The sequence below is a fragment of the Gopherus evgoodei genome, unplaced genomic scaffold (assembly GCF_007399415.2).
Source record: "Gopherus evgoodei ecotype Sinaloan lineage unplaced genomic scaffold, rGopEvg1_v1.p scaffold_48_arrow_ctg1, whole genome shotgun sequence".
NCBI lineage: Eukaryota > Metazoa > Chordata > Testudines > Testudinidae > Gopherus > Gopherus evgoodei.
In genome coordinates this window covers 136,824-159,124 of record NW_022060069.1, presented here as the reverse complement: position 1 = coordinate 159,124, position 22,301 = coordinate 136,824, and the positions used below count along the sequence as shown (strand labels likewise).

Sequence of the window (22,301 nt, the reverse complement as noted above, 5' to 3'; positions counted from 1 at the left end):
GGACCACTGATCTGATCCAGTATGGCCATTCTTATTTTCTTAGAACTGGGAACATTTTTTCAATCTGACTCAGCTGCCATTTAGGAGTGGCTGAAGAGAGAAACCATTAGGCATTTAACTTTTATGTGCTCATGACAATGCAGATGAATAATCAAACTGTTGATTCATTCTTACAGTCTTCATAGACTCCTAAGATAGCTGGTCAATTTTATGCATTGCATCACCCCAGAAAGCTACTGTGGTTTGTGTGGGGTGTAGCTGAGCATTTATTGAAGCTGACAGTTACTTGGCACTCACGTGATCTTCCGAGCAAATCAACAGGCTGTGGATGAGACAGAGGGAATGAAATCTGATTTCTCACCTCTTCACTAACCTGTGCTGGTAGCAAGTTCTACAGAACTAGGAAAGAAAACAGTAAGAAATATGTGTAATGCAATCTGTGAGCACAAAAGGAAAAATCCTCCAGGACTTCAGACCCCGTGCCCGTTCCTTCTGCAGTAAGGAAAACTGCATGAGCAATGTCAGTGTTGGATGGAGGAATAAAGTTAATACAACCTAATGCAGACAGACAGAACAAAATGAAGTGTCAGTAACACAAGCGCTAAAGCAATTTAACTTCATAACAAGCGAATGGGACTGAAGAGAGCTCTTCCATTAGAATACTTTTTTGACAGCAGCAGCTCATTTGGAGCCCACTGCATCAGTGCCATTCATGCTGTTTCAGATTCTGTTTGCTGCGTTGTGATCAGAAGCTCATGCTGTTTTCCCCTCCTTTTCGGTAATGAAGTGAGCATTACATGTCTTCACAGTAAAACAAATTTAAATTTTGCATACAAACAAAAGGCAGTATCAGCAATATCTGGAAATGGGTGGGCCCCCCCATTGGTTATCACTACAGTTATTAACGAAAAACAAATTGCACACTTCACAGCAACAGTGAAAGGAATTAAAGAAGGTACTAGGAAGTATTCTGTTCCCCTCATTCATGCAGTGTGTATACGCACATATTCAGTAGTTCTCCAAGGAACAAAGTAATTGCATGAAATAATTTCTCTGTGTGGAGCAGGAACTGTCTTTTTATTACATGTTTGTGCAGCGACCAGAACAATGGGATTGGAAACTTTAGGAATTACTGCAGTATAGCTAATATGTCATGATGATTTAATAATGTGAAACAAGTGTTTATATTATTAAGAGGCAATTGTCCATATTTTTCTGCTTCTTAGGTCTCAAACCCAACACTTGTTCATCATCTTCTGTAATAACATCTCACATTTATATAAATACCTTTCAACTCACTCGTTCCCAAAGTGCTTTATTAGCTATATACAGCACCAGTAAATACCTCTGGGGCAGTGGGTGGCAATCAGTTAATACACAGTCCATACAATAGTGACAAGGGAGAGTAAATTCTGGACAAGACTTGGGCAAAACTCTGCTCTTTTTTTAAAAAAACAGACGTGCCCCATAGGATCTTTTGTTTGTAACGCACAAACAAGGCTATGGTTTTTAGATCTCCTACAAAAGATTTGTCCTCATCTGACTGCTTGCAACATCATTTGTCAACTTTAAAAGAGTGAAGAGTAAAGTCAATGCTGTTGGGGGATTTGAACCTGTGACTCCAGGGAGCCTGATGTTTGAGCCTTGAGCTATGCCTTTTTGAGACTCCTCTATTGTATTCAAGGTTATGGTGGGGTCTAGCAGGCAACATATAGAGTTTTGAGTACAATACATCTGATATAACCTTACAGCTATAAATATTAGTAGAACACAAATGTTTTCATTCTACAGCTCACTTTGTAAGATATTTCTCATGTACTGCTTTCTTTCCCCAGGCACCCATGGTACTCCGTGTGCTCTGGTGTGTATGCAGTCTACAGGTGATCCATGGACCACAGTTTGAGAGTTCTTGATTTGTAGTTACATTGATGGGGTCATCAGGGAGATGCTGGCTCCGGCAAGGGTCTGTCCTCATATTAGACCATGACTGTGAAATCAGGTAATGGAACTGGAGGAGAATGACGTCAGATGCACCCAAGCCATCAATAATGCTGGGTTGAGTACTTCTAAGAAATTAAAACAGTCATAAGAATAAACTTGTGTTCACCATTTGTATCCTGCAAGACATGGTGTTTGCCTCTCATCTCCAGACTTCATGTTGCCTGCCAGAGTTAACAGGACCAATACAGCACTTCAGTTTTGGTTATGCTGCATTTTCAGGTCTTAAGAAATGGATAGGCCTTCTGCGTGGGGTGAATTTCATGCATGCATGAAGCAGAGGCTGTGAACGCATACACCATTATATATGCTTTCAGACACTAAATGATTCATATGTATCTTGAATATTTGCATCCATCTGCTATGTTCAAGTAATATTTTTCCAATTTACAAACAGTTGCTGCTATTCTGTATCCACTATTAACAGCTATGAGATAACTCTGTTCATTTAAAAAAATCAACATTTGAAGCCAGACTTGCTGTAAACTGAGTTCCTGAGAGTAAAGTTGGTTACAGCAGTAGCTCAGTCAGTCACTTAGGGGAAAGAATACTGAAGAGTCATCTACTTGGGTGTTTCTATCTTGATTGCTCAGTTGAGAAGGATAACAGCTGAAGAAGACTTGGCTGAAAGAACATGCTGGAATCACTTCTATATTTTTCCCAATAGAAACCAAGTTTTTGAGGAATGTAAGCTAAAATAACTGATAATTAAAGTGCTGTTCTTAGTTTGCATCAATTTTTTTTAGCTGTTTTTTATAAATTTGCAGCTCTTTGCTCCTCAAACCAGGTATCTGCTGGCCTCACCATAATTTAGAGCAGCTTGAAAATGTTTGAAGTACACTGGTGTATAATTCATAGTTCCCAAGGCCAGAAGGGACTGTTATGATTATTTAATCTGACCTTCTCTATAACAACGGTCATAGAACTTCCTCAAAATAATTCCTAGAGCAAATCTTTTAGAAAAACATCCAATCTTGATTTAGAAATTGAGAGTGAAGGAGAATCCACCACACCCCATGGTAAATTGTTCCAGTAATTTATCGCATGGTCAAAAATGTATGCCTTATTTCCAGTCTGAATTTGTCTAGCTTCAGCTTCCTGCTGCTGGGTTGTATTATACCTTTCTCTGCTAGACCTAAGAGCGCATTATTAAATATTCCCCATTTGGATACTTGTAAACTGTAATCGTCACCCCTTAACCATCTCTTTGTTATGCTAAATAGATTGAGCTCCTGGAGTTTATCACTATAAGGCGTGTTTTCTAATGCTTTAATCATTCTCATAACTCTTCTCTGAACCATCTCCAATTTATAAGACCATAAGAATGGTCATACTGGGTCAGACTAATGATCCTGCTAGCTTAATATCCTGTTTTCCAACAGTAGCCAGTGCCAGATGCTTCAGAGGAATGAACAGAACAAGGCAATTAGCATCTGATCCATCCCCTGTTGTCCATTCCCAGCTTCTGGCAGTCAGAGGTTTAGGGACATCAGAGCATGAGATTTCATTCCCTGACCATCTTGACTAATAGCCATAGATGGACCTATCCTCCATGAACGTGGCTAATTCTTTTTTGAATTCCATTATACTTTTGGCCTTCACAACATCCCCTGGCAATGAGTTCCACAGGTTTACTATGTGTTGTGTGAAGAAATACTTCCTGATGTTTGTTTTATACCTGCTGCTGCTTAATTTCATTTATTGATCTTTGGTTCTTGAATTATGTTCTTGCATTATGTTCACTTGTGGTGTTCACTTTCTTCACGCACTTCAAGATTCTCCTCACTCTATCATGTCCCCACTTAGTCATCTTTTCTAAGCTGAGCAGGCCTAGTCTTTTTACTCTCTCCTTGCATGGAAGCTCACATAGGTGCTTGAACTGAGGGTGCTGCTGCACCCTCTGGCTTGAAATACTTTCCAATACATACAGGTTTACAGATTTGTTCAATGGCTCTCAGCACCCTGTGACGAACTGGGAATGTTCTTAATGTTTTCTCTGAATACTGTGTTGGTGCCTCAGTATCCCCATGGCAGTTCTTAAGTATCTGGCAGAGCAATGGCCAGTGCACCTAAATGCCTGGCACTCTGTCTCCTAGCAACTGATGGCCTGGGCCCTTCCTCTGCAAAGGTGCCAGCTGAAGGTGTTGGAGACAAAGAGATCAGGTGACCTCCTGGCCCGGGAAAGGGGCTGAGCAGAGAGGAGGGGCTGGAAGGGGTGGTTAGTCTGGAGCTGGCTGAGGGCAGACGTGGGGGTCAGGCTCACTGACCCCCAGAATGGACCTGGCCGAGGGGTCTAGTTCTCTGTACCTACAAGCTCTGTTTTAGACCCTGTTCCTGTCATCGAATAAACCTCTGTCTTACTGGCTGGCTGAGAGTCACGTCTGACTGCGCAGTGGGGGTGCAGGACCCTGTGGCTTCCCCAGGACCCCACTGAGGCGGGCTCGCTCTGGGAAGCGCCCGGAGGGACAGAGGATGCCTAATGCTCCAAGGAGAGACCCAGGAGGTGAAGCCGTGTGAGCTTCTTGCTCTGAACAAGTCTGCTCCGAGGGAGAGGAGGCTCCCCAAAGTCCTGACTGGCTTGGTGGGGAGCAGTTCCAGAGCATCGCCCGGTGACTCCTGGTGGCAGTGACAACTGGTGGCAGTGGTGGGATGTACTGCACCCCGTGAATGGCGCTGCTTGCAGCAAGTGACTGGGGAGCAGTAAAACAAAGGAGGGATAATGAGGACCAGGCGTGCTGAAGGCTCAGAGAGGGACGGTTTCAGGGGGTGGTTAACCTCTGGGAGTGTGTGACCAGCGAGAAGGACTGTTGGAGTAACGGGGTCCCCCTGACGACTGCAGCGAGCAGTCTCAGGGTCGGAGGAGCTTGTCGCTCGACCCTGGGAGAGAGAAGGATTTTGCAGTAGCAGGGTTCCCCTGGGGATAGCAGGAGCAGTCCCAGGGGCGGAGGAGTCTGCAGCTCAACCCTGGCAAAGAGGTGGTGATCACGAGAAGGGCTGGCACACCCGGGGTTCTTCCTGGAAACCATGGGGGAGCCCAGAGCACACAGGCCTGTGAGTCCAGAGCCACTTGGGAACGGTGAAGTGATGGCCTATCACCATCTCCTTAAGAAGGAATTGTGATCCTGTGCACAAAGAGAGGGTTACGCATGGGGACGTTCACCAAGGCACAGTTAATCGTGCAGTTGGAGGAGGAGGACCGCTCTGAGGAGCAGATTCCTGGCCAGATGGGGCTACAAGAGGATCTGAGAGCAGCTGGAGCATCAGCCAGGCATCCCCGGGAGTCTGGTCCCCTATCAGACGAGGGTCTTCACGATTGGGTTCCCCATCAGGAGATTGGAGACGGATGGGATGGGAGCAGAGCCTGAGGAAAAGCTGCAGGAGAAGCAGCAGCAGCATGGACTGGTGATGGTGGAGCAGAGAGACATAGGGGGCTGCCCAGGGGTCAGTGGGGAAACACGCCTGCGGGGGCGAGACCCTGGGACAGAGAGAACTGTGGTGGTGCAACCCAAGATGCTGGGGGACTGTGGGACCTGGGTGAAGTTCCCTGGGGTGAAGCCCCTCACCCTCCCTATGGCCCAGATCCCTGTGCAGACCCAGGAGGGGTCGGGCTGGCTGGTAGTTGGGGGTTCTCCAGGATATCGGCTCGGAGGCCCTGTTGGGGGGTGACTGTCTCCCCATGGGACAGGATCCAGGCCCCGCTCCTGTAACGGCTAAGGGTTTGAATTCAAATCCAGGGAACCAATTGGCTAGGATGGAAATGGTCAGTGAAAATGCAAATGACCTGGCTGGCAGGGGGGAGGGCTGCTGGGCTCAGGATACCTGCCTACCTGTAACCAGCCCCCTGGGGCTGAGTGGGAGGGAGAGATGCTCCCCGCCCCCCTGCACACCGGAGAGGGGGCTCACGCTGGCTCTGATGCTATGACCGGAGCAGAGAGCTTGCTGCCTGGCCCCACTGGGACAGCAAGGGCAGCGCTGAGCACGGGGGGAGCTGAGACCCCAGCTGAGTGCGGGGACACCCAGGCAGGGCAGGTCAGCTGCCAAACAGGTTTGCCTGGTCCAGACGTGCTGCTGGGAAGTGATTACACAGCAGGGAGGGAGCTACCAGGGACAAGGCTCAGGGGGGCTGTGACCCCAGGCCCAGCCAGCGAGAGGGAGCAGGTTCCACTCCCTTCCCCAGCAGCTGAATCCCAGACCGAGCTGCAGAGGGATCCCTCCTTGGAGAAGCTGAGGGAAATTGCTGGCCACAGTGCTGCAAACCCCCTTGGGGAAGGCTGCAGGGACACAGTCCTGCCGGAGAAGGGATTCCTGTACCGGGAATGGGCTCCTGAACGGGAAGTAGAACTGGGGGGAATCGGGAGGCAGCTGGCAGTGCCCCAGGAATCCACAGGGTTCTTCCCATTTGAGCTGCTGGATGGGAGGAGAGTGAGGGCACCCCTGGACCTGAAGAGGGGATTGGATGGAGAAGGGGGAAGACCCCCAGGGGGATCTCTTCCCTGAGGTGGGAGCCAATCCCCCCATCAGGTGTTCCCCGTTCAGAGTCACTGGGAAAGCAACCCAGATCCTGGATAGAGAGGTCAGGAACATGCTGGCTTTAGATGGGATCCAGCCATTTTACAGCCCATGGGCCTCACCCATGGGGCTGATCCCCAAGGGAGACAGGATGATCTGGTTTTGTGGGGGCTATCGGAATCTTAAAGCCATCACAGTGTCCGATGTTGACCCCATGCCTAGGCCTGGGGAGATTCTAGACAAGCAGAGGGCGGTGGAGAACTTGGCCCTGGCAGACACTGATAACGTGCATCTTTAGCCAGACCTGGGAGGAACAGGTGTCCCAGGTGAAAAGGGGGCTGGGCTGCCTCAGGGAGGTGGGACTGACATTAAAAGCTGGAAAGTGTAAGGGGGGATGGCAGAGGTGTTGTGTCTGGGCCACAAAGTGGGAAGCGGCTGCCTAAGCCCAGAGCTGGCCAAGGCCAAGATGGGGGCTCTTAACCACTGTACATATTGTTCCAGCATACGTGGAAGCCCCTACTCCTAATCATTTTTGTTGCCTCTCTCTCTACCTTTTCCTATTCTAATACATCTTTTTTCAGATGGGGTGACGAGAACTTCATGCAGTACTCCAGGTGTGGGAATACCATTTATTTATTTAGTGGCATTCTCTTTCCTAATGAGCAGATGTTTTCAGAGAACTATTCACAATGACTCCAGTGACTTTCCTGAATGGTCACAGTTAATTTAGACCCCATCATTTTGTATGTAATGTTGCAATTATGTTTTTCCAATGTGCATTACTTTGCACTTACCAATATTGAATTTCATCTGCCATTTTGTTGCTCGGTCTCACTCAGTTTAGTAACTCTTCGTGGTCAGCTTTGGGCTTACCTCTTTTGAGTAATTTTATATCATCTGCAAATTTTGCTACTTCACGGTTTACCTCCTTTTCCAGATCGAATATGTTGATCAGAACAGGTCCTGGTACAAAACTTGGGGGAACACTCTATTTACCTCTCTCCATTCTGAAAATTGACCATTTATTCTTACCCTTTTGTTTCCTGTCGTTTAACCAGTTACTGATCTATGAGAGGACCTTCTCTCTTATCCCATTGCTGCTTGCTTTGCTTAAGAGCATTTGGTGAGGGACCTTGTCAAAGGGTTTCTGAAAGTCCAAGTACGCTATATCCACTGGATCACCCTTGTCTACATGCTTGTTGACTCCCGGAAAGAATTCCAATAGCTTGGTGAGGCATGATTTGCCTTTACAAAAGCTGTGTTGACTTTTCCCCAGCATATTGTGCTCCTCTGTCTGGCTGATAATTCTTTACTAAAGTTTCAACCAATTTGCATAGTACTAAAGTTAGGCTTACCAACCTCTAGTTGCCAGTATTGCCTCTGGAGCCTTTATAAAAAATTAGCGTTACATTAACTATCTGCCAGTCATTTGGTACACAGGCTGTTTTAAGCGATAGGTCACAAAGTATCAGCATCATTGGCGATCCCTCGATTCAAGGATCATCTCTACCACGGAATTACATATGGATCCTGAGATGACGCAAACATCTGATCTTGGAACCACAGATCTGCCTGCACTAGGTACAGATGTTTCCTGGTGGGCCAGCTACCTGCTGGGAGAAACTTTTTTTTTTTTTTCTTTTCCCTTCCTTCTCTCTTTTCAGGTTCAAGGTTACATACCATAGTTAGTAGTTCTGCAGTTTCATTTTTAAGTTCCTTCAGAAGTCTTGCGTGAATATAATCTGGTCTTGCTGATTTATCAACATCTTTCTTGAATTGTGGGCACCAGAACTGGACACAGTTATTCCAGCTGTGGTCACACCAGTGCCAAATACAGACGTAAAATAATGTCTCTACTCCTCCTCAAAATCCCCCTTTTATGCATTCCAGATTTGCATTAGCTTTTTTGGCACAGTGTCACATTGGGAGCTCATGTTCTGCTGATTATCCATCACAACCCCCAAATATTTTTCAGAGTCACTGATTCCCAGGATAGTCTCCCATTCTGTAAGCAAGACCTTTGTATGCATTCTTTGTTCCTAGATGTATACATTTTACATTTAGTTGACTTAAAACACACACATTGTTTGCTTAGGCCTAGGCAATCCAGATCACTCTGATTCAGTGACTGTCCTCTTCATTATTTATCAGTCCCCTATTTTTGTGTCATCAGAAAAATTTCAGTGATTTTGTTTTCTTCCAGGTCATTGATAAAACTGTTAAATAGCATAGGGCTAATAACTGATTCCTACAGGGCCTCAATGGAAGCATGCCCTTTTGATGACTGTTTCCCATTTACAACTGCATTTTGAGACCTGTCAGTTAGCCAGTTATGTCAGTACCTTACTGTGGCTGGGGATCACTGGGGAACTGCTTATTCTGGCTATGTCCTCACCTGCTCATGTCTCATACCTGATGGACTGGGAAGACATGGGTGTACAGCTGGCTTATATGGCTTTAGAGCAGCCAGAGATCCCTACCACCACGTACCTTCATGCCAGGAGGAACAATCAGCTTTCCTTGTGTTTCTCGTTGCATTGTTGGAATGGAACAAAGGGTACTTGGTTTGGTTCACGGTCTGGTTAATAATTAGGAAGACCGGATGTCCCAATTTTATAGGGACAGACCTGATTTTGGGGGCTAATAATCATGTTGTGTATTATTTGAACACCCCAAAATGTTTAACACTTTACAACAGAGAAGTACTCACTTCTACCCCACATTGCTGACAGCCAAGTAAAATAGCAATTAAATGTTAAGTAGCATTTCTGAGCTTTCCTAGTGGTTCCTCTTGGTTAAAATGTCATATCATTTGTGACATAGCCTTATTGGAAGAGGCCCCATTGCAAACTATTTTCCGTTCAGCTTTGTTAATTAACAATCAGATGAAGTTGTTTTTAATATTCAAATAAAGTATGTACTGTTTAAAGAGTCCACAGTGAAGTTCTGCTTGAAAATATCAACTGTGAAAATAGCTTTTATTTAAACACAGTTCCCTGGTGATACCTGTCATGTAGACTGCTACTCCTTGTAGGAACTTCCTCCACTGCATGGCTTCTTTTAAAGTCTATTGCTCTTCTTAGTGAGAAGAGACAATACGTAAAAACAGCTTTATTTTTTGTTTACCATTTTAATTTATCAGAATTGATGATGTCTCTCATTACATAGTTTTAGACTTCACAGTTCAAATTCCAGTGCTTCACAAACCAATTATCTTTTGGAGTTTGTTCAGTATAATGAAGAGTCTGTCAAGTGAGCCCACAGCGGTGTGTGGCCATGCTGCATGCATACTCTTCTATTCAATTGCCCAAAGACTGAAGCTTAATCAAAACACCTCCACTGGGCATTTCAACTAAATATCTGTATCCACCAGAAGTGCTCTGTGCAGCTTATGCCAGGTCCCAAGAACCTGCAGTGCCTTGCATAGTAATTCTGTGTTTAATACTAGTTAGTTTTTTGAGGTTACAGGTAAACTACTGGTTTAAAACTTTTGAATTCCAAGATGTGGGAGATTTGTTTTTGTCCATGCTTTTCATATTAACATACATCTAACATGCAATTCTACAATTTCCTACCAAAAGAACATGCATATTAGAGCTAATCAGCAAATGGGAGAAAGAGAGAGTTTTTTCTACAGAAAATTTAAAGTTTTTCTTGAAAAACCAAAAACCTTTAGGTTTTCAACAACTCAGTTTCCCCCCAAAAGCACACACTTTTCACAAACAGCTTTACTTCTCTGAAACACCAATTTTCTGTTAAAAAAACAAAAAAACAAACCTGTTTCAACTGAAAAATTCTGACCATGTCTAATCCAGATACTTGTGCTTCCAGTAGATGCCACTAAGTAGGGTTCTGCATTTCTGAGCTAAAATTGAAAGTGAGAGCAGAGCACTGGGCTGTATCCAACCTTGAAGCAGGGAGAGCCAGTTTTGTCCTTGATGCAACTCCATTGACAGCTTTGGGAATTGTGATGCCAGAACACTAATTGCATGAGTTACATGATGGCATAATAGGATCCTTTTTTTTTTTTTACAAGCAACAATCTTCTGAATGACTAATTTTATGAACCATTTTTCCCAGACATGGGAAAAAAAAACATAACAAAAGGGATACCAATGAAGAACAAGTCATCCCTTCACATTTCAGTGCCTTCAGTGAATTGTAAGTCACTTTTTGCAATAGTTTGAAGGACAAGTAGAAAATGCATGCATGCACTATGCTTGAATTTACTCACCATGCCTAATGTAATTTTGACATACTAACCAGTGACTGAGGAGCTCATAAAGCTGAGTTGGTAAAATAGGGGTTCTATTTATACATCCCACAGAGGATTCTTGGGGCAGGCAGGGGAGTGCTGCCTAACTTGTTCTGAGTCCAATATCTGGTTCATTTTCTGCCCTTCCAGTTGCCCAGTTTCAGCTGTTTCCAGCCTTTTGCTGAGTACACTGAGCAGTGGCCTCAGGCATTTTTGTGGAGGGGAATCCTCAAAGCTGGCATCCCGCTGCTTGGTAAATATTTCAAGTTTTGAATGCGTGAGTAGCTAGAACTTCACTTTTTAAAGTCCAATTCACCCTACCTTCCGTATCGGAGATCCTGTTGGGCTTATGGTGGCTCTTCATTTATCGCCCCTTAGGAAGCTGTTGTGAGAGTGTCTCATTGAGCAGCTAGAAATCCTGTTTGGAAAGCATGGATCTAGTGTGACTTAGAAAGCACTACATTTTTCATATAAATTATGCAAAAACTAGTGCTGTGGGGGTGCAAACCTGAATGAGCAGGGCTCAAAACATAAGGTGCCTTGGTTTAATTTTTTTACGCATTGCTTAGAAGTCAATCTGACTGCACAGCCAAGCAGCTTTGCATGTCATTACCTTTAATTTTGCATCTTGCAGGTCACTTGATTAGAATAAAGTGTTCTGTATTATTTAGTGTAAACCTGGGAATTCTGTACACTTTTACTTATATGAGGGGAGAGTCAACATGGAAGGTACTTTTTGCTGCTCACAAATTATTGTTGCTGCATTATTTCTACACCTTTAAGTCAGCTCTGATTATCTTGCAGCATGGAAATGTGTGGCGGTAACACAATAAAGGACTTTACATTATAGTCACAAGTTGCCTTCACATCAGCCTTTTTGTTCCTAGTTTATCACATCCACATTCTCACTGCATGTCTCTTATAACTTCCCATTGTCAAGGAATAAAAAACTTCACGTTGCACTTCAAGTAAATAAAAGGAAGAAAAAAGCAAGGAAGAAAAAGAGTGAGTTGGCTCTATCAAAACTATATGTAGCCCTTAAGTCAAATCTTTCTTCTTAAGATTGCTTTATAATTTTCTCTTTCCTGCTGAGTTCCCTTTATGTGACTGCTAAAGTGTAGGAGCATGCAATGTAACTTCACAGGGTAGAAGTTCTAGCAGCTAAAGTGGGGGCAACGTAGTTGCGCATGTAAATGTTGCCATTGTACTCCAGAGTGCTCCTGACTGGAGTTGGGAGTTGAACCTGGATCTTGTGAATCCCAGTTCTGTACCTTAATCAAACAAATGTAACAAGAATCTGCATTTTTATGTGTGGATTATAATCTGCATTTTAGCATGGTGGGTCTGTGGGTTGCACTTAATGCATTTGCAGGACTCTTCAGTGAGCTGTTGAGGTTTCTGCTTCGAATATTTCGTTTAAACACTCAAGTTTCCTATTCAATAATGGATTCTCCTAAACAAGGCTTTGTGCTGTCAATTTGAGCTTTTAACAGGTCATGTCAGTTACTCAGTTTGTAGTTTCTCACTTAATGTTACATCATGGCACAAAGGCGTCCATTTTTAAATTAGAAGAGCCTTAGCAGCAGCTGATGCAGTTGCAAGGAAAACTCCATTGGTACTTCAAGAACTGCAGCATATTCAGCCAAGTATAGGCTGCCATTGTTTCCCATGACACAAGTAGCATGTTCTGTGCCACTTTACTGTGACTGCCAAATTTTTTCTGGCATTGGCCCGTTCTTTGGTAGTGTGGTGCTAGCCAAGCTCTTAAAAATCCCAGCAGTTGATTTAAAAAAGAGAAGAAAATTAAGAGCATCAACAGAAATCCGTAGTTAGAAACGTGAGATGAAATCCAGGCTTCACTTAAGTCCTGGGTTAATAGAGTTTAAGGCTGGAATGTAGTGTTAGATTGGGGGTTCTCAAACTTCATTGCACGGCAACCCCTTTCTAACAGCAAAAATTACTACACAACCCCAGGAGGGAGAACGAAAGCCTCCCAAGCCCTGGATGAGGGGGTCAAAACCTAAGCCTCACTGCCTTGGATGGAGTGGCCAAGGCCCAAGGGCTTCAGCCGCAGGCGGGGGTCCTGTAACCTGACTGACTAACCCTTTGGCTTCGGCCCTGAGTGGTGGGACTTGGGCATCAGCCCCAGCATGTCTAATGCCAGCCCTGGCGATCCAATTTAAACAGGGTGGCGACCCACTTTGGGTTAGATCATCTAATCTGGCCTCCCATATGTACCAGGCCAGAGAATTTCACTCAGTTACCCCTACATTAAGCCCAATAGCTTGCATTTGGTTAACCAATCTCTTCCCAAAAGGCATCCAATCTTGATTTAGAGCAGTCTTTCATTTGTGGACCCCTAACCATTTTCAAATGGAGGTTTGTGCTCAGTCCGCTCTCTCAAACACTCCTAAATTTACTGATCTTAAGTGACTGAGGACCTGATTTTCAGAGGCTTCTGAGCCCCTCTGCAGTTCCTGCTGTCTTCAGCTGGATTCATGGTGCTGGGTACTTCTGCAAATCAGGCCCTGTATAAAAGCATTGAAATAAGGGTGACGGATGTGAAGAATCTCGATGAATAACTGTTTTATCCCCGAGTATAATTCCTACTCAGTGTTTTAGGACTTACCAGAGAGTAGGTTGTACTAGCCCTAATGGGTATGAGCTATGTTCAGGCATTTCCACAGCAGCTGGCTTTATAACTTCACTGTGATGAACCCTGTCATGCTATTTTAGACAGGTAGATTAGAATTATTACTGAGATCAATGGTGAGTGCTCAATACCCTCAAACTTGCAGGTTTTTAGGTAATTCTCCTGTTTAGTTTCCGATTAGACTTTCTTGACCCAGTCAGTTACTGCTGTGGAGTCTGGAAAGTATTTAAAACCTCTACATTCTTTAAAGAGCTTTTTGGATAATACGGTGCTTTCTTCTAGAGTCAGTGGATGCTATTTTGTAGGGTGAAGGTAACATTTTAAAAACCACCTAAGGCTTCGTATTCACTAAGGTACATAGGTACCTAAATCGCAGATTTAGTTGCCTAGCTGTTTTAGGCTGCATGGTGCTTCACGAAACTCCTGCCTAATCCTGTAGGCTCCTAACCTAACTCAGTACCTAACTGCAGGGTAAAAGTTTCCCAGGTATGTAGGTTTCTGCCACTGAGCCTCTGTACTGTTGCCTCCTATCGCCCGCCTAAGCCTCAGAGTGCTTCATGAACTGGGGGGAAGATGGGCATAGTCAGTTTCACTCATGTGTGCAGCCCGATCCCATTGGCATATTCAGGACAGTGCCATTCAAAATCTGGCTGGAGGAGACTCTGACTCATTCTCTCTGTCTCTTCCCACCCCACTGCTCTAAGTATTTGAAGTTGTTGCACTGTGGATACTTAATCATTGGGCCAGAGCGAGAGAGAGAGAGACTAAAAATTACTCTGTAGACTGCTGGTTAGGACACCCACCAGGGAGGGTGGACCCCAGGTCCTGCCCCCCTGCTCCAAACTGGTACAATTTCCACAGTGGGGAGAGAGGGAGTACTACCTCCAAATATCCTGTAGCTTAGTGGTCAGAGCAGTGTCCTGGGAGATGGGAGACCCCATTCAATCCTCTTTGCCTCAGGCATAGAGGGAAGTCTCCCACATCCCAGAAGAGTGCTCCAAACACCAAGCTAAAGATTATAAGGTGGGCAGTGGGACTACCTCCTCTTCCTCCGGCTATGTTGCATAGAGTATGTCTACACTACAGGATTATTCTGATTTTACATAAACTGGTTTTGTAAAACAGATTGTACAAAGTCGAGTGCACGCGGCCACACTAAGCACATTAATTCGGTGGTGTGCGTCCATGTACCGAGGCTAGCGTCGATTTCTGGAGCGTTGCACTGTGGGTAGTTATCCCGTAACTATCCCTTAGTTCCCGCAGTCTTCCCCGCCCATTGGAATTCTGGGTTGAGATCCCAGTGCATGATAGTTCAAAAACAGTGTCGCGGGTGATTTTGGGTAAATGTTGTCACTCAATCCTTCCTCCGTGAAAGCAATGGCAGACAATCATTTCGCGCCCTTTTTCCCTGGATTGCCCTGGCAGACGCCATAGCATGGCAACCATGGAGCCTGTTTTGCCTCTTGTCATTGTCACCATATGTGTACTGGATGCTGCTAACAGAGGTGGTACTGCAGTGCTACACAGCAGCATTCATTTGCCTTTGCAAGGTAGCAGAGATGTTACCATCCCTATTGCACCATGTGCCATTGTAAATTGGCGATGAGATGATGGTTATCAATCATTTTGTACCATCTGCTGCTGTCATGGGTGCTCCTGGCTGGCTTCGCTGAGGTCGGCCGGGGGCGCATGGACCAAAATGGGAATGACTCCCTGGGTCATTCCCTTCTTTATGTTTTATCTAAAAATAGAGTCTGTTCTGCCTAGAATATGGGGCAAGTCTACTAGAGAGCCAGAGAGCACAGCCACTCCGGGTCAGAGTCCCAGAGATCCCGCAGAAATGATGAGCTGCATGCCATTCTAGGGGATGCCCCTGCAGCAACCCCACCCATTGCTTCCCTCCTCCCACACCCCTCCTGGGCTAGTGTAGCAGTGTCCCCACATTTGTGTGATGAAGTAATAAAGAATGTAGAAATAAGAAACACTGACTTTTTAGCGAGATAAAATGAGGGGGAGGCAGCCTCCAGCTGCTATGATAGTCCACGCAGGACATTGAAGGGTGGAGGGGAGAGGAGCGCAGCCTCCTGCTGCTATGATAGTCCAGAGAGTACAGAATCTTTTCTTTAGACACGAAAGGGGGGGAGGGAGGAGCTGATGGAGCTCAGGCTCCAGCTGCTATGATGAGGACGGTTACCCAGCATTTTGTACCATCTGCCAGGAATGACAGGGAGTCATACTCATTTTTACCCAGGCGCCTCCGGCCGACCTCACTGAGGCCAGCCAGGAGCACTCATGGGCTGAAGACAGTTTTCCACCATTTTGTACTGTCTGCCATCAGGAAAGGAAGGGGAGGGGATGCTGATGTTCAGCGCCGCAGCACTGTGTCTACCAGCAGCATGCAGTAGATATACAGTGACATTGAAAAATGGCAAGAAATGATTTTTTTCCCTTTTCTTTCACGGGGGCGGGAATTGACGAGATATACCCTGAACCACCCTGGACAGTGTTTTTGACCCTTCAAGCATTGGGAGCTCAGCCAAGAATGCAAATGCTTTTCAGAGACTGCAGGGACTGTGGGATAGCTGGAGTCCTCAGTCCCCCCCTCCCTCCCTCCATGAGCGTCCATTTGATTCTTTGGCTTTCCGTTACGCTTGTCACGCAGCACTGTGCTGAGTCCCTGCTGTGGCCTCTATCATAGCCTGGAGACTTTTTCAAATGCTTTGTCATTTTGTCTTCTGTAACAGAGCTCTGATAGAACAGATTTGTCTCCCCATACAGCGATCAGATCCAGTATCTCCCGTACGGTCCATGCTGGAGCTCTTTTTGGATTTGGGACTGTATCACCACCCGTGCTGATCAGAGCTCCATGCTGGGCAAACAGGAAATGAAATTCAAAAGTTTGCGGGGCTTTTCCTGTCTACCTGGCCAGTGCATCAGAGTTCAGATCGCTTTCCAGAGTGGTCACAATGGTGCACTGTGGGATACTGCCCGGAGGCCAATACCGTCGATTTGCGGCCACACTAACCCTAATCCGACATGGCAATACCAATTTCAGTGCTACTCCTCTCGTCGAGGAGGAGTACAGAAACCGGTTTAAAGAGCCCTTTATATCGATATAAAGGGCCTTGTTGTGTGGACGGGTGAAGGGTTAAATTGGTTTAACGCTGCTAAATTCGGTTTAAATGTGTAGTGTAGATCAGGCCATAGAGTAGGGCAGACACCTCACTCTTCTCACAAAATGCGGCTTAGATGCCTAAGCCGCCTGCCGCCAGGCGAGCAGTTCCCATCCATGAGGTGTTAGCAGATGTAGTAGCCTCTTTGCACCCTGGATTTAGCCCATCTCCATGATGGAGTGGGATGTGGGACACACCCAGTTGTCGGCATCCTCCATTACCTGGCTTTAGGCAGCTCCCGGTGTAGTGTGTTGCAGGCTAAGGTGCTTCTCTCTCCCCCTTCATAGTATAGGGAGCCTAGGTACCTAACTCAGGCTTTGTGAATCAGCGTTCTCCTGTGACGTCCTAGGCCCCTAAAAGGGTGGCATTGCAATGCTCCCCATTCCAGCACCTGAGTATCTTTGTGACTCTGTCCCTCAGTGATGTAGCAGTCCAAGGCCCTAGTTAATAAGAGCCTGATTGTGTCACTCTTCTAATAAGCAGAATGTTATTTCAGGAGTAATCTATTGGGACTAGTTATGGAATAAATTATTACTTAGTAGGTGAAATTCTTGTGCAGAGGGCTAGGCACCACTGCAGTCCTAGGTACTGAAATCTGGTATACAGCTATAAGCAGTCTTATTCTGGTTGCTATATTTGTCTCTAAACAGATGTAGTTAAATCCATGCAAAACTGTGGAGAGCAGCTCCAAGAAAAGCCAGCTCGCTAACTGGAAAGGTAGGATGGTCAGAATACACAATGCTGTTCAAATTCAGATGTCCTAAAGAGAAAAAATTTAAAGCTAGAAGGAACCACCAGATCATTCAGTCTGACCGCCTATACATCACATGCTACACACCAAGCCCCACAACCAGAGTTAGACCAAAGTACTACAGCTCTCTGGAGACTAAACTACCATGTAACACAGGCAGAAAGCAGAGATGCCCCCATGCCTGAGGCCCCTGCAGTGGCAGAGAACTGATTCAGTGAGATATCCAGATCCTAACCAGTGATCTGCACTTCATGCTCTGGAGAAAGTTGAAAAACCCACAAGCTCCCTTCTAATCTGACCTGCAGGAAAATTCTTTCACAGCCCAAACTGCAGTATCTCCATTAGAAACTGAGCATATGAGCAAGACCCACCTGCCGAGCACCTGAGAGAGGGAATTCTCAGTGCCAGCTCGGAGCACTAGCACATCCCATCTAATGACCCATCTCAACCCATGGCCATCTATGATGCTTCAGATGAAACAAAAACAAACAAAGTCAAAGGGGGAAAAATTCCCTTCCTGACCCTTTCAGGTGACAGCTGAAGCATGAGATTTTTAGGAACATAAGATATGAACAGGAAGGGACTCCTCACACTGCTGAGTTTAGTCCCCCACCACCACAGACAACTCTGTCATATAATCCCACTCATAAATGTATCAGACTCTGTCTTAAATTTGAGAGGTGGTTCAGCACCTCACTCCTCAGATGATTAAAAACGTTCTTTTAATTTCCAGCCTGAATTTATTCAGGGCCAGTTTATCCCAATTTGCTCTTGTGCCAACATTTTAATTTAGGTCAAATGGCTCTTCACCCTCCCTTATGTTTATTCCCTTGTGTATTTATAGAGAGCAGTCATATCCCCCTCAGCATTTATTTTGCTAGGGTAAACAAGCCAAACTTTTTGATCAATAATATCCATTTGGTACCATATCAAATGCTTTCCTGAAGTCCAAATATATTAAATCTATTGCATTTCACTTATCTAAAAAAAATCAGTTATGGGGTTAGTCAGGCATAATCTGCCTTTGGTAAATCCATGTTGCATTACATCCCCTTTTCCTTTTACCTCCTTAAATTGAATTATTCTTTCCTTCAGAATTTGTTTTAAATGTTTGCATACTACTGAGGTCCAGCTAACATGTCTATAATTTCATAATCATTTTTTCCCCCTCACTTAAACATAGTGATTCTTCAGTCATATGGTATTACTCCCAAATTGAAATCCTTGCTACCGGATTAGCAATCTCATGTGCCAGTTCTTGCAGTATTCTGGGATGGAATTATCCAGTCCCCCCAGTTTGAGCACATTAAGCTCTTTAAATTTTGCTTCCATCTTGGATGTGGTAGCTTCCATTTCTGTACACATGTTTCCATCAGCCTTCACTCCCAGGTGCTATATCATCATCCTTATTGAAAACTGAGGTAAAATATTCATTTAGTTTTGGGGCCATACCTAGGTTATCTTTAATCTCTAACCCATCCTCATTGCATGCAGCCCTTCCTCATCTTCCAGTCATTTTATTTATATAATTCTAATTATAAAACCTCTTATTTTAATTTCCTTTGCAAAGCCTAATACAGATGTGATTTGCAGGGACAGAAAGAGGCTGACAAATAATACCTGGCATTTATACAGTGCTTTACATCTTCAAAGCACTTCACAAAAACACTTACTAATTGTTCTTCACAGCCTTCCTGTTAGGAGAGGTATCCACGTATTGCTGTCCCCATTTAATGGTTGAGGAACTGTGATGTTGTGGCTTGCCTCTGGCCACAATGTGAGTCAGTGGATTAGAATTCATCAGTGCCTGACTTAATTCCATGCATGCTGCATTGGTCCATGGTGGTTCTCTTGACACTGATTGTAGAGTTTTGTTTAATAACCATGTTGGCTACTTTTTTTATGAAAATGATCCATGTTATAAAAATACAATTCTAACCAATTATTATTCAAATGCATCTATTTTAAATTCTCAGCAATCTGTCTCTAATTTGGTATGTGCTTTTACTATGGATGTGCATGAATCAGAATAGCCTGACCTAGCTGCTGTTCAGAAAATGTAAGTGAATAGCTATAACATATGCTGAGATGTCTGGGCAGCTGTGAAAGTGTTTTTTTCAGACAGACAAGAACTTTGTCACTGGACAAATAAAAATGTTTTACCTCTGCAAGTTGATTAATAATCCTTGTAAAACCTTATTAAAGACCTTCTACCCCAATTCCTTTGCGTCAGATGTATTTACCATTTTCTCATTATTATAGTTAATATAAAAAGGGAAAGAGCAAACTCGCATTAATCTACTGAATAAAATACAGCAGCACCCTGGTGTGCTCACATCTGTGTAAAGTGCAGATAGGCTCACATAATGCTGTTCAAGTGTACTGGAAAGATAATGAGCATATACCAGATGTAGTTAAAACGGCCTCTAATTCCTAAGATGAGCAGCTAATTCTTCTGTCGTCTTAGGGGATTGTTTTACCGTTCAAATGCCTTCGTTATATAAACAATAAAATGTAAGCAGATGTTTTAATTTTTTTTAAAAGAACACAAGAATGGCCATACTGACTCAGACCAAGGATCCATCCAGCCCAGCATCCTGTCTGCCAACAGTGGCCAGTGCTGGGTGCCCCGGGGGAGTGAATCTAATAGGCAATGATCGAGTGATCTCTCTCCTGCCATCTATCTCCACCCTCTGACAGCTCAACAGTAAGATTGTTCTTTATAGTACAGTAACATCCAAAATGTGGTTAGGTGTTCTACGGGCAGAGGTACAGTCCCTGTTCCAAAGAGCTTACAATTGAAAAGGGAAATGCAAAACTACAGATGTATTATGGAGGAAAAGGGATGTCTAAACTCTTCTTCCCTACACGTCATCATGCTTATGTCTTCATCTGCAGTTTTCCAGTGACAGTAATCACTACAGCTAGCAACAAGTACTTTTCATAATGGCTGTTTGATTTCTGAACTCCTGACAGTCAGCCTCCATTTCCTTTTCTATTCTTACACCAACACACAGCTCTGTTAATGGGTCATCATCCTAATGTGCGCGCTGAGCTTCTCTTTAGCAGAGAAACCTTTTTTACAAGTGGTGCAGTGACACTGATGTGCACACACAGGTTCTAGGTAAGGAGTGCTCAATTCATTTTCACCTCTGATCCAAGATTGGATTTTGACTCAAATCTCCAGAGGTGGCAGGGAGAGCATGCTAATCCATGGCACCTCAGAGGTGTCCTGCTCCCATCTTCTATCCTTTCTGGGCTCTGCATTCACTAAGATACTTACACACATGCCTAATTAATACCTGGGTAGTTCTATTAACTTCAGTGGAAATACTGACTGCTTAAAATTAGGCACAAGTTTAAATACCTGATATCACTGGGGTGTCTTGTTTATTTGTGACAGACCCATGACTGAATTTCTACAGCCTGTATTATGCTGCTTGTGTACGGTGCCTTGAATAGATAAAAATGAACCCACAGCCCCAGAATGATAGTTTACTAGAAGGAAATGTCTGCAATAGGGCAACACTAATAAAGCAAAGTATTTATTAAGCACATAATTTCTCTGCAGTTTAAAAAAACCCACACAAAGGTGTTTGGACAATTCTGGGATTATCAAATTCTACACAACTTGATTTTTGAGAATGGAAATAGGTGCAGTGCAATGAAAACAAACATATGAAGAGCCACATTCTGTTCTTGTACTTGGTACAGCAATAGGGTGTTTGGTAATCTGTTGAATGTGATTCTGTCTGAGAAATCACACAGAAGAAACTTGGGCTTCATTTTCAAGGTGGCCCAGGTGAGAAATTAACCCATTTTTATCTCTGTAAGGAACAGGAGCATCTTAAACACCATTCCAGGTTGCCACCAACAGTCAAAGGATGAAATTTGCCCCTCTACAGAGGGAGACCAAAAAGACTTAAGGCCTTCTTAAAAGAGATTTAGATTGCCTAATAGACCTTGTGCAGCTCCTCTACACTTAAAATATGCAAAAGAAGATTGTGCTAGCTCTCTGCCAGTTCTGTTATCACTGGACTCATTTGATGATCCTAAATATTTAAGGATTTAAGTATTTGCTGTTTGTATCCTTTCAAAGATACCTGAAATAATAAAGGCAGCTACTACAAATCTCAGACCATCGATAAGAGCACGTACTGTGTGTTGTCAGGGAACAGATGGAGGAGCCAGGAATTCTTCCTAGCATGGAGTAGAAGGCAGTCAACGCACAATCAACCTATCAAACTCGTTGCCAGGGGATGTTGTGAAGGTATAAGTATAACTGGTTTCAAAAAAGAATTAGGTGGAAGAAAGGTTTTTGAGGGGTGAGAAATTAACACATTTTATCTCAGTAAGGAACAGGAGTAAGGTTTTTGACCCCCTCATTCTGGGATGCCACCTGATGTACTGGGATTTCACTGAGCCTTCCAGCTGCACTAGCCTGGGCTCCCTCTCCCTGTTTTGCTGAATTAGACACTCTGGCTTCTGACAGCACACACAGGTAGGGACGCACCGGCTGTAGAATCAGAGAGCTGTTAGCAGACTCTGTGCGTGAGAAGACTCAGCTAGGAAATCGCCCAGCACTCAAGTGCAGCTACCCTCTGGAAAGTACACCCAAAACAACAAAACATATACTAAGCTAAAGATCTTAAAAGGGCTGGTTTCAATAAATAATTTCTCACCCCAAATGTTGTTTTAGGCAAGTTGCAGAGTTTCTGTAGCTTAGAGTTCCAGGTGTTTCTCCTTATAGACTAGAGTCCTGTCTTAGTCTGGACTCAGCCCTTGTCTTTCCCTCAGATCAGTTCCTTTGTCTCTTCAGGTACTTTCAGCAGTCTTTCTTCTTGGGCAGGAAGGTAACGGAGAAGAGTCCATAAACCCTGACTGCTGGAATCTAGGATGGTCAACAAGGGATGGATCTCTCTGTAGTAATTAGGATCCTGTCACTAGCCACTGTTGGATAGG

The 22,301-nt window shown here is 44.4% G+C and overlaps 1 protein-coding gene across 3 annotated transcripts in view; it reads left to right on the top strand.

The window, feature by feature from the left end:
* The window catches only part of LOC115642983 (leucine-rich repeat and fibronectin type III domain-containing protein 1-like protein), a 223,718-nt gene that overhangs the window by 68,858 nt on the left and 132,559 nt on the right, over positions 1 to 22,301 (top strand). The window contains exon 2 of one of the 3 annotated variants that reach the window (XM_030546723.1): positions 1,836 to 1,999. The exons of the other annotated variants lie outside the window; for them this stretch is intronic. The gene's annotated coding sequence lies outside the window, so the exon portion shown is untranslated. The remainder of the gene's footprint in view (positions 1 to 1,835; positions 2,000 to 22,301) is intronic. 3 annotated transcript variants of the gene reach the window in all.